Raw genomic sequence first — 13639 nt, 5'->3', positions numbered from 1 at the left:
CCGGGGGTGTCCCTCAATGTCTACCTACTTTCTGGGCACAGCCAGACTTCCTGGGCACAGCCAGGGTTCTCAGGGCACTGTGCTGGAACAACAGTGGCTCACAGCCAAGGTGCTTACATATCCTCACTGGCAGCCGGTCCAGATACAAAAAGCAAACATCCGCCAGCACCCCAACAAGGGGTCTTCCTGCACCAGTCTTGCTGGCAGCCAGGCGAGACACAGGAAGCAAACATCTGCCAGTTCCACTACATGGTGGTATGTTCCTAAGCAAACAGTCAAGCGGTCCATCAAATCAGGGATGGAAGACAATTCCCCATAGTCCACAGTCATTCACCAGGGCTGTGCATTGGCCCCACAATGTGTGCCCGTGTGCCCTCTCTGCAGGGCGAGGACTCCAAGTCCTCCCCAACCTGGGGGTGAGGGACGACCTTGACCTCACTCGCAACCTCCACCAAGGACTCAACAAGCGTTTCCTCCTGGGACCACAAGTCCCACACCTGGTCTGCCTCAGCAAACACTTCCCAGCCCACACAGGCGCAATGACCTTCGCTTTCTCCAGCCTATGCTGGTCAGTAAACCATCCACGTCCTCCCACCCCTACATGGGGGTCCAGCTCCCGAGAACAGTGGACACTGGGCACTACACACTGTATGGGGGCCACATGTCCTCCCACCCACAGTCAGTCATCATTCCTACCTGGCTGGAATCCCGCTTGCCGCGCCAGGTGTCTGAGTGGGTGGAGGCCTCGGTGTCAGATGTCCACATCTCTAGGAGCCCACGGCAGCAGACCACCAAAAGGAAGGTGATGCCTGCCCACAGCCAGCAGGATGGCGTGCCATCTGGAGGCTCAAGAGGCCCACCAATTCACCAAGGGGTCACATTTCTCCCAAGCAGATCACGCCTCCTGTTCCCGATGCCACTCCTCACGGGCTTCCCGAAACTGAGCTTTCATACATATAAACTGCTCCATTACCTCTTTGGGGATTCTAGCTGGTGCTGTACCCTGCTTTCAGCATCATGTGTCATGCAAGGTCTCAGCTCCCGTGCCCCACACAAGAACGCAGGATATGGTGAGGCTGAAAAGGAACACCAACGGAGCCACGGATAGGGAGTTCATACCACTATATTCTCGCTGGCAGCTGGTCGAGACACAAAAGCAAACATCGGCCAGTACACCAACGAGGGGTCTTCCTGCACCTGTCTCGCTGGTGGCTGGGCGAGACACAGGAAGTAGGATCTACATGACCTGCCATCTGCCATCTGCTTCTCTGCCAACCAAACAACCAACCAACCCCCTGCATAGCCAAGGCAGTTATATCAGTGGCTAATGGCTAACCGGTAACAGCTGATGGCCACCCAGCCACAGTAGATGTCCATCTGATTACAGCTGATGGCCATCTAATAACCGAGCCAGCACCTTTCCACGTGAGGCCGAGAGCCCAGAAACTGCTCTCTGGGACTCTGTCCCCACAGACAGGGTCGTATATTAATTTTTGCTCCAAAGGACGCATTAGGGCTGATTGTCCTTCTAGGTCTTATTTTTGGGGAAACGCGGTAGTAGGAATATTATTGGCAAATTAAGGCCATGTAGAAAGAAAAGTTGCATCTGAAACTTACTTACGTTAGAATAGAGAGTCTGCTCTTTAACAAATAGTTCTGACTTCCAGTTTCAGGTATGACATGTGAAGAGCTTGGAAGTACTCATTCTGTCCTCACCACAAGAAAAAAGCTGTTCTCGAATTAAAAATCAACAATTCTTCTTAGATTCATCAGAAAATTGAGGTAGTAGGGCAAACTCATGCCCCCAAAACTGGAGAGACAGGGAGATACAAAGAATCACAGCTTTCTAGAAGCAGAAGCCCACAGCCGAAGCCAGAATGGTAGAAAAGCTTTACATTGCAATTGACGAATTGCTAGAGGCTCAATGTAGACTAACTAGATAGTTAAAAACTCCGAGGTGGCCCATTCTTAGCTCCTCACCCCTTTCCTGAGTTTTACCTTTAGGAGCCTTACCAGATTCTCACTATAAAGTTCAGAGAAAAATCCCCTCATTCTTTAGGGAGAGGGAGGGGAAAAGTAACACTTTTTTTTTTCAAGTCAGGAAATGATTTTATTTTGTAGTGATTAAATTTCTAAAGATTGTAGCATCTTAGAGTATATATAAAACAATATATTAAAATTATATAGCTATTTATTAAAAGTAACACTTTTGAAATACCCCCAGAGTTTTCTGTTCTTAAGAAGGCCTGCCCTCAAGGGAAACTATTTTATTAGAGCTTAATCAACTGGAGTTTTACCAAAGCTGAACCAGCCTGGGGGAAGAGACATGCCCAACCCAGCCCTCCCTAGCCTTGCATATGGTGGAAAGGAAATACCCAACTCAGGCTCACTAAAACTGGGAAATAATCATAGAACTATAGAATCTCACCCACAATCAACCTCACCACCACATCAGTAGGGTGCATGTATAATAACGAGGAATTACATTTAAAAGAACTGGATGCCTCTGACCCTAAATAGGAGTTACTAGGAAACCCCAGACAGTAGGGGAGAAAAAACAAGGACACTAGAGGAAATTTTAGCCTCTGACACCACAATTACAACAAATGTAAACATAGCCTAACTCTTAGCCAGATAAACTTCACACTAAAGGCTTAACTACCCCATACATGATGTTTGGCTTTCAACAAAAAAATTGCAAGGCATACTAAAACACAAAAAGCACAGTCTGAATGGACAAAGCAAGTATCAGAACCTCACTCAGATATGGCAGAAATTTTGGGATTAACACACTAAGAATTTTAAATAACTACTATTAATATGCTAAGGGATCTAATGGGGAAACGTGGACAACATGCAAGAAAAGATAGGTAATGTAAGCAAAGAGATGGAAACTGTAAGAAAGAATCAAAACAAAATGCTAGAAATAAAAAACACTCTAACAGAAATGAAGAATGTCTTTAATGGATTCATTCGTTGACAATACACAGCCAAGAAAAGAATCAGTGAGTGTGAAGCTATATCAATAGAAACTTACAAAACTGAAATACAAAGAGAACAAAAAGAATGAAAAAGATTAAACAGAATATCCATGAACTGTGAGACAATTACAAAAGGTGAAACATACCTATAATATCAACACCAGAAGGAAAGAGAGAAAAGAACAGAAGAAATATTTGAAGTTTTAATTTTAATAGCTGAGAATTTTCCGAAAATAAAAGCAGACACCAAACCACAGGTCCAGGAAGCTCAGAGCACAATAAGCTAGATAAATACTAAAAAGCCTAACATCTAGGCATATCATATTCAAACTGCAGAAAACCAAAGACCAAGAGAAAACCTTAGAAGAAATCAGAGAAAAATTGCCATACCTACATAGGGATACGGATAAGAATTAAATCAGACTTCTTTTCAGAAACTATGCAAGCAAGAAGAGAGTGGAACAAAAACTCATAGACACAGACAATAGTTTAGTGGTTACCAGAGGGTAAGTGGGGAGGGGTGGTAGATGAGGGTAAAAGGGATCAAATATATGGTGATGGAAGGAGAACTGACTCTGGGTGGTGAACACATAATGTAATATATAGATGATGTATTACAGAATTGTACACTTGAAACCTATGTAAATTTACTAACCATTGTCACCCCAATAAACTTTAATAAAAAAAAAGAAGAGAGTGGAGTGAAATATTTAAAATACTGAAAGAACAAATCACTAATCTAGAGTTCAATATATAGCAAAAGTCCTGCAAATTTGAAGGAGAAATAAAGACTTTCCCAGACAAACAAAAATTGAGGAAATTTGTCACCAGTTGACCTGAATGAATGTTAAAAGTTCTTCAGAGGGAAGGAAATGATACAGGTCAGAAACTTAGATTTACATAAAGAATGAAAGAGTGTCAAAGAAGGAATAAATTAAAGTAAAATAAAGTCTTTTATACTTGTTATTCTTAATTGATCTAATAGATAATAATTTGTCCAAAATAATAATAGCAACAATGAGTTCAGTGATTGTAGCTTATGTACAAGTAAAATGAATGATAGCCATGTAATAAGGGATGGAAGGAGAAATTTGGAATACTCTGCTATAAGGTACATGTACTACTTATAAAGAAGTATAGTATTATTTGACAGTGGATGTGGATTCATTATAAATGTATATTGCAAACCCTACGGCAACTCATACATTTTCTAAAACTATAATTGTCATGCTAAGACAGGAGAGAAAATGAAATCATATAAAATGCTCAAATAAAACTAGAGAAGACAGAAAAAGAGTGGAATACCAAAAAACAAACAAACAAACAAAAAACACTAATTGAAAGAGAGACTGTGAGAGGAAATAAAAAAAAGACCAAACTAGATGTTGTCTACAAGAAACCCACTCTAAATATAAAGACAGATGGATTTAATGTAAAGAGATGGAGAAAGATATAACAGGCAAACACTTATGAAAAGAAAGCTGGAAAGCTATATTAATTTTTGGCAAAGCAGCCTTCATAGCAAGAAACATTATTGTTGATAAAGAGGTGCATTTCATCATGACAAAAGGGTTGATTTTTCCAATAAAACATAACATTCCTTAATGTGTATTATATCTAACAACAGAGCATCAAAATACATGAGGCAAAAACTAATAGAATGCAAGGAAAAATAAATAAATCCACTATTATAATTGGAGACTTCAACAGCCTTCTATGAGTAATTGACATATCCAGCAGGCAGAAAATCGGTAAGAGCACAGTTGAACTGAAAAGCACCATCGATCAATTGGATCTAATTCATTTGATCCGACAACAGTAGAATACACATTCTTCTCAAGCTCACAGAACATTCGCCAAATAGACCACATTCTGGGGCATAATATATACCTTAACAAATTTAAAAGAATAGACATCATAAAAAAGATGGTCTCAGAGTACAGTGGAATTAAAATAGAAATCAATAATAGAAAGATAGCTGGGAAATCCCAATATATTTGGAGATTAAATAGTACAATTCTAAATAACACATAGATCAAAGAATAACTCTCAAGAGAAATTTTAAAATATTTTAACTAAATGGAAATGCAAATAAAACCTATCAAAATTAGTGCGATGCAGCACAACCAGTGCTTAGAGGAAATTTTATAACATTGAATGCATATACTAGGAATGAAAAATGATCTAAAATCAATAATGTAAGCTTCCGCCTTCGGAAAGTAGAAAAAGAAGAGCAAATTAAATAAATCCAAAGTAAGCAGAATAAAAGAGATAATAAAAATCAGAGCAGAAATTATTAAAATTGAAAACAAAAATAGAGAAAAATCAATAAAAACAAAAGCTGGTACTTTGAAAAGATCAAAACATCTAGTCAGGCTAACCAAGAAAAAAAAAAGAAAGATGAGAAAATAAAAAGTACTAATACCAGAAATGAAAGCGGGACGATCACACTGGTCTCATGGACATTAAAAGGATAATAAAATAATATTCTGAAGAACGCTATGCTCATAAATTTGATAACTTAGATGAAATGAGCCAATTCTTTGGAAGACCCAATCTACCAAAACTCACACAAAGAGAAAAATATAATCTGAATAAGGGAAGAAGAAAGGCTTTGTATAGGTCAGCACTGTCCAATAGAATTTTCTATATTGATAGAAATGTTCTATATCTGTGCTGTCCAATATGGGAGCCACATACGACTAAACACTTGAAATGTGGGTAGTGCTGCTAAAAAACTGAATTTTATTTTTTATTTAATTTTGACTCATTTAAATTTAAATTGCCACATGTGGCTCATGACTATTGAACACTGCAGATATATATCGTTTTCTCAATTGAAAAAATCCATTTAGTAAGCGATTATTGAGATGCTACTATATTTCAAATACTAACTTTGAATATTCTGGATAATAAAGAAGTAAAATCTTTGCTCCTCCTCTTGGAAATTCGTTTGAAGGAAAATAGGGGGTATTGAACAATTAAGTAACAACTGAAATGTAACCTAGACACATACCCTGTAGACACCACTTTTAACTGTAAATATAAAGCTGTGAAGAAAAGTATAAGTGTAAAAGTGAAAAGAGGTCAATAAATATATGGAGAAATCTTAAAAAGGAATGAAAAAAGAATATTATATGTGACCTAAAACCTGTTTTTACCTACCAAAAATTTCTAAATATTAATAGTGCCTTAGCAAGGTTTCAAGTAACATTTTGAGCCATTTTTATTTTAGTCATCCTGACACAAGTTGGACAGTTTGAGGCCTACATTTTAATAAATGTCCATAGCTAGCTTAAAAAAATGTTCTTTACTGAAGGAAAACTCAGCAGTTGAAAATGATCACCAAAAATTTTCATAGAAGTTCCAGAATGTCTATGAACTTCCAATTAGTATGTCTGAGCTTAATTGGAAAACACTTTTTTATCTTCTGGGAAAACCTTAATTTCCAATAGTTTAACACTTCTTAATGGAACACTAACAAGACATTAGTGTGGTAACAGTGTGGCTCCAAATTTGGCGTCTTAGAATCACTTGAGACTTCTCTTTTAAAATCTAGATTACAATACCCTTTTGATTCAGGGGTGGCAGTGGGCCTGAAAATCAGTATTCTCCATAAACTCCCCAAGTGATTTTGATTACCATGGGAGAATGGAACCAACTTCTTTTTTTTTTTTTTTTTTTTTAAGAACTCACAAGTCCTGCTGTCCATTGCTTCCCCTCAGCTAATGCTGAGAGACTGGAAACAACCTACCATTTCCCCAGTGCCCTGTCATTTTGCTCATTTCCAATGTTCCTATTTCCCATCCCACACCCTCCAACACACACAAATTCCTTTCTGCCATACATTTGTGGAACTCTCTGCCATATGACTATATACTCCAGACATGCAAATGGACTCTGAATTTAACAAATACATCCTTTAATTTCAATAACACCTATTTATTAATTTATATTGTAATATCTCTTGTACTTTTTGTTGATTGTTTGATATTGTTCTGGATTTAAAATACTTGGTGTTTTTTGTCATTAAAGAAAGATTGTTTTCCTCACTTTTAGTGTGGTCTCTATTTTGTTGTCCAACAGCTTACCTATGTCTTCATCTTCACTCACGAACTGAAAGCCAGGGACATCTTAGTTCTATCAATTTGGACTTGGATACACATTTGATATTATCCAAAAATTAAAACCCCATCTCTCTAGATCACAAACACTTGATCTAGACCTGTAGCTTTCAGTCACAAATGTTATACCAAATCCAGCTCATTAAATAAATATCTAACAAATGTAGGCCAGTTGGTCATTGTGTATTTAATAGATGTTCAAGTCTGGAGAAAAATTACATTCTACATTAGGTGTTCTCTGTCAATCACTGACAAAGCCTGAAGTTCAAATCCTGATGATGGATTTTTGTTTCCTTTTATTCTTGCTCTCTGAACATCCTATGCAATTTTGAAGTGATTTTCTCCCTAGGGTTCTTTTTTAAAAGAAAAATTATTGTCAACAGCTTAAGCAAGGACCTGTAGTAATCAAAGCAGTATATAGTCGTTGGATAAAGAAAAGTAGGGAGGAATAATTTAAAAAGCAGCATTCTTTTCTTGGGGCTGAGTTTCTTCACCCATCTGCAAACTGAAAAGAACAAACCAGGTGGTAGAATTCTGCCATTGTTCACTAGGTGGTTTGTGTATGCAAGCTGAGATTACCTTTTCAGTCTTCCAAAATTGCCTAATGACAAATAAAAAAATAGTTTGATAACAGCAGATGTTTCTGAGTAGCAGAGATTTATAGTTATTGTTGATGTTCTTTGTGATTTTTCTATTTTCCTACCTCTCTACAATGATCATTTTAAACATTAATATTTTTGTATAAGCTTTTATAATGAAATGGAACAATCAGTTAGAAGAAACATAATGATTCTCTAAAACAAAACTGGCACTTTGAAATGATGATTATCTACTTCAACATTGACCGAGACGTTTTTATTTTGCTGTGGTTTTCTTGCTGTACAATGAAAGAATGGTATGTGGTAGCACAGCATTATAAAACTTGAAGTTGTCTCTCAATATCAATGGCTACTCTAAAGATGTGTTTTCAACTGAACAAATTTTTAGTAAAGTCACAAAGCCCTGTTCCAATTCCTTGATGAATAATTGTATAACATTTTTAAATCATATATGATGATTTAATATATGATTTAATATGATTAATATTAATAATATTTATATGTTTATATTTTATAAATATTTCTGAATGTTTTTAAATATTTTATAAATATTTTATATTTATAAATATTAATAATATTTATATGTCTATAAATTTATATTTATATTATTAATATTACATATTAATAATATATAATTAATATATTATTAAATATATTAATAATATTAATATGATTGATATTTTTAAATCATATACATATCCAATTATCATAGAAGGAAATATTAAAACACTACAATCCCATTGAAGAGGCATTACTAAAATATGTGTCAGTCACAGGTTTCAGAAATGATTATATTTAATACCTTTATTAATTAGCTAGCACATGACTAAAACAATATATTATTAACATTCATGAGTTTTGTTCCATTGGGAGATGAAGACACTGATAAATACTAATATTACCCAGGAGAAGCAATAAATATAACTCTAAATATATTACTTATATGATTTTTATCTTTAAAGATTTTATTGGAGAAGGGGAACAGGACTTTTATTGGGGAACAGCGTGTACTTCCAGGACTTTTTTCCAAGTCAAGTTGTTGTCCTTTCAGTCTTAGTTGTGGAGGGCACAGCTCCGCTCCAGGTCCAGTTGCCGTTGCTAGTTGCAGGGGGCGTAGCCCACCATCCCTTGCGGGAGTCGAGGAATCAAACTGGCAACCTTGTGGTTGAAAGCCCTCACTCCAACCAACTGAGCCATCCAGGAGGCAGCTCAGCTTAAGGTGCTGTGTTCAATCTTAGTTGCAGGGGGCGAGGCCCACCATCCCTAGCGGGACTTGAGAAGTTGCACCAGCAATCTTGTGGTTGAGAGCCCACTGGCCCATGTGGGAATAGAACTGGCAGCCTTCTGAGTTAAGAGCACAGAGCTTCAACCGCCTGAGCCACTGGGCCGGCCCTACATGATTTTTTTATTAATGTCAGCTGTCTCGAGCTACCATCTCATTTCTCTTTTATTTGAAAATGCTTTGAAATATAGCATTTGGGAAAGTAACTTCATCAAATCAACACACTTCCGATTTCTTGTATACCTTTAAATCTAAATCACAAGATAAAGGCTGGATTTGTGTTTTAGCTTTGCCTAGGAAATTGCTTTCGTTTAAAATTTTATTTGAACTGTAAAGAGGCAAATGGGTGTGTATTTTCAGCTGTACCTCTCTGGACTTCTACAGACATCTCTGGGTTCTGAGTCCTCGTCTCCATTCCCGGCCTTTGTCTTTCCCAGTTAGGTCTACTATGTGTGTCCTCAGCAGGAACATGGCTTGCTCCAGTCTCTTAACGTATGATAAGAATAACAGAAAGAATATCAATGACTTCAGTCCCAACATCCAAAGGAGCCTAGATTAGGTCCTTTAAAAACTGCAGTATCTTGTACCACTTGGAGGAACCGCAAGTACTGTGTAGCTTCCACATTACCACATTCCCTCTTCACTTCCACTATGGAAGGGCAGTTCATAAGACGGAATTTCTCCCCTGTAGTTTCCAAACATCCTCATTCGCCACTGAGGCTGAGCACCATCCCTGCACTCACACTTTTCTAATTAGGTCCCTATGGCTTGCTGACTCTAGCCTGTTTTTCCCCTTTGGAGGTTTGGGGGCTGAGAAAATATGCATCTACTTTCCTTTCAGTAGCCCTAAGACAGTATCGTTCTTTGGGACGTTTAGGGTGATCTTATACTTAGCATGACTCTTGTACTGTGTCTGTCAATGATCAGGCATCTCAAGCAAGTTTTGGATGTGGTTGAGTTCTGTTCACTCTAAACTGAAATTATGGAAAAGTGCCTGAAGAACCGATATTTCATGTCACTTCTTAAAGAGATATCCTTGCACTTTAGATATTATCTATAGGCACTAAAGACAACATTTTGTTTTTGAAAATGTCCCTGGCCTGTATTCTTGTCCCTTCTAAGGGCCACCATACTTTCATCAAAAACATTCAGAAAAACATAAGCTGAGATTCAATGTGAAAATGACAGGAGGGCATGCTTTCCGTGGTCAAAATGTTTTAAAAAAAACTCATTATATTATCCCTTTTAGAGTTTCTCAGTACCTATTGGCATAGTAAAGCTCTGGGAATCTTGAAGTGAAAACAAAACTGGAAACTAAAACCTATTTGACTTTGTTAAAGCCACCTTACTCTAAAATAATTTAAATTTTTCAGTAGCACCTAATATTATCTCATAGGCCCTATTTTTGGAAATGCTGATGTAAACAGCATTCCAGCACTGATTAGGCAGTATATTCAATTCCCTGTAACAAAATGTCTCGGTAAGATATGCAGGTGTAGTCTGCTGTTCCACTCCTCAATGTTGTCACTCCCCAATAGAACCCTTTCAGGTCCTCAAACTTGCTTCTCTCCAATATGTCTATTACCCCATCAACAATCATTGAAAAATAAATTTTAAAATTTTTTTTAAAAAGTAGGTTGAGCACAGGTTTTGTCTATAACCAAAGCTGCACAACAGTTTTAGAATAGTTTTTGGTTGTATTTATTTTATTGTTGAATTTAAATTATTTTTGTTCCACCATAAATATAACAATAATGTAAAAAATCCACACGCAAAAATTCCTCTCTCTCTCTCTCTCTCTCTCTCTCGATATATATATATATATATATATATATATATATATATATATATATATATATATATATATATATATATATATATCATGGTACTTAGAGAAAAGCAAGCAAAATAAAACTTGCTTTTCTCTAAGTACCATGATTTCTCTGAGTACCCCCCATTAAGAATAGTATAACTCTAGAAGACAGGGACCTCAGAGTCTTGCTCCACCCCATCTGGGAGACCTGGAAATCAGGCAGAATTTCAACCTTAGGCCTCTTACTTTCCTCTCAGATACGTTTGCCAGGCATCCTGTATGTATGTGTGTATATATATATATATATATATATATATATATATATATCCTGTATTTTTTGTCCTGTCATATTTTCTCCTCAGGTGACTAAAAGAGGTAAGGTCCTTAGTCTGAAGGGGATGATACCATTTCAACAGAGAAAAAAATTCCATTCTCTGACAGGAGTTAAAGTGAAGAATCAGAATGAGGAGTGTGGAGACCACCCACCCCAGAAGAGAGGGTGGCCCCCAGAGTCAAGTTCCTTCTGTCACACAGGTAGCCATATAAGATGTCCCCTCACTTCCTCATAGAAATCACAGAGAGGTGAAGGCCTTGGTCTAAAGGGAGATGGCATCAAGTCAGCAAAGTGAGTGTCTTATGAACTGCCAGGATTTATGGTAAGGACCCTGAGTGAGAACTGAGGGGACCACCCACCTTAAACAGAGAACCCCAAAGCCCAGTTCTGTCTGCCCTACTGTGAGCTCTGGGAAGTCTCCAACTGGGATGGCTGGCTGTACTGAGAAATACCTTCTCAGTTCTTCTTTCAAGTACTTCTGGGATAAGCAGGACAGGAGACCTGTGAGGACCTACAGCACTGCCCTTAGGAAAAGTCCGGTGGAGTTGGCTTTCATCGGAGCCAACAAAGTTGAGTTTACCAGGAGAGGCCACTCACATCCTCCTTCTCTTCTTTAGCCTTTGGTGCCCTATCACCATGCCTCCTACTCACACTCCTGCCTGCTGATACCACCAAGACTCATCACACCTCAGTATTAGAAGCACTAGTGTTGCACACTTGAGCAACACTTGCAGGTCCACAGGGAGACTCAAAGCCAGGAGTGTCCACAGTCGCATCATCAAGCATTTTGGATGAGGATTCCAGTGGTTACAAAAACAGAAAGCTCCAGAACCCTGCAGCTTTGCCAGATAGCCTCTGGACTAGAAAGAGGCTTTGTTGGTGAACTTCTCTGTGCTCAGTTATCAAGTGAAAGAGTACATCACAAAGTCAGACATGGCAAAGAATGTCATTAAAAAGGATAAGGAACACTTCCTGAAATGCTCAGGAGAACCTCTGAGCACATGGAGCTGGTCTTGGAGTTGACGGGAAGGACTATTCCTGTGCCCTTGTCAAAAAACTGGATCTCACATAAGATGAGAGGCTGAGTTATGAAAAGGGCATGCACAAGACCAGTCCCTTGATGACTGTCCAGGGCCCAATATTCACAAAGGGCAACTGCATCACTGAGGAGATAGTCTGGGAAGAGCAGAATATAATGAATGTAAATTATGGGAAGAGGCACTTCATTCTTGTGGATCCCATGAAGGTCATTATCAGCAATTTGGTGCAGTTAAAATACCAGGAGTACTGGCAGGTGCCCAGCAGTGATCCTCCACACTGTGAATTCCTCTGGGGTCCAAGAGCCCATACTAAGACCACCAACATGAAAGTGCTGGAGTTTTTGTCCAAGATCAATGGTACCACCCCCAGTGACTTTCCATGTCATTATGAAGAGGCTTTGAGAGATGAGGAACAGAGAATGAGGGTCACTGCTGCCACCATGGCTGGCACTACCTCCAAGTCCAGTGAGGATCATGTCCAACAGTTCCTCCCACCCCCTAGTGAGGCCTAATGCAGATTCCTCACTTGTGTTGCAAGTTGATAGTCAATGTTCTGAGCAGCAGAGGGTCACGGTAGAAATAAAGGGTAGGGAGAGTATGTCACTTCTGTGTTCCTGCTGTATATGGGCAACTTGTAGGTTGATTGATTGATTTGGTATTTATCAAATATTCACTTAAATGGAGGATGTATTTAGCTTCAGAATCAAAGTTTTTGAACGACATGGGTCCCACATTTATTTCTGTTTACCAATTTTAAGAAGAGTTTTGGTATTTAGTAAAGCAAGTTAAAAATCATTAAATTATTTTTTCTGTGATCCACACAAGGTAACATAGCATTGGAATAGATATTTTCTTAGACATGTAAAAGAACTCTGCATTAAAATAGTTGGGATCATGCAAAAGAGAAAAAACAAAAAGGTAAGAGGTGGTCAATTCTTGGTTCGCCTTATACATTTAGTCCTTATTTTTGTAAAATTCAAAGATATATACCTGGATTTGCTTGGCTTATTCAAGAACCACATTCCACAAGCCCTACAAGACAGAGCTAATCGAACCCACTTCACAAGTGCAGAGCCTGATGCTCACTAAGTTTAGTAATGTGCCTAAATTCACATGGCTGTTAAGGGGCAGGGTTGAAACTAGACTGCTGGTCTGGATTAGTCTAGAGCTGACACTGCTCCAATTATCCTAGCCCAAGGCCTACCTTGTGCTTCTTAGTAATTCAATTTTCCTCTTTCTTCTTAAAAATGTATCTCAGGCAATAAAAAGAATCTATGATCATACTACTGGGTTGGACTACATTCCCAGAGTAATACGAATACCAAATTAAATGAGAGGCAATAATAAAAAAAAGAAAGCTAATACATGGTGACAGTATGATTATCGACTGTAGGGAAGATGTTAAGAAAATTCACTTTCATTGGCTGATGTTAGGTTTTTTTTCTTTTGTTTTGTTCCCTCACATG

The 13639-nt window shown here is 38.1% G+C and overlaps 1 pseudogene; it reads left to right on the top strand.

The window, feature by feature from the left end:
* Window positions 1-601: 601 nt before the first annotated feature.
* On the top strand, window positions 602-12685 carry LOC117019732 (melanoma-associated antigen B18-like; annotated as a pseudogene).
* Window positions 12686-13639: the final 954 nt, after the last annotated feature.

This window comes from Rhinolophus ferrumequinum, chromosome X, assembly GCF_004115265.2.
Source record: "Rhinolophus ferrumequinum isolate MPI-CBG mRhiFer1 chromosome X, mRhiFer1_v1.p, whole genome shotgun sequence".
Lineage (NCBI taxonomy): Eukaryota > Metazoa > Chordata > Mammalia > Chiroptera > Rhinolophidae > Rhinolophus > Rhinolophus ferrumequinum.
Note: the sequence above shows the minus strand (reverse complement) of the source record. Positions and strands in the feature narration are given on the sequence as shown.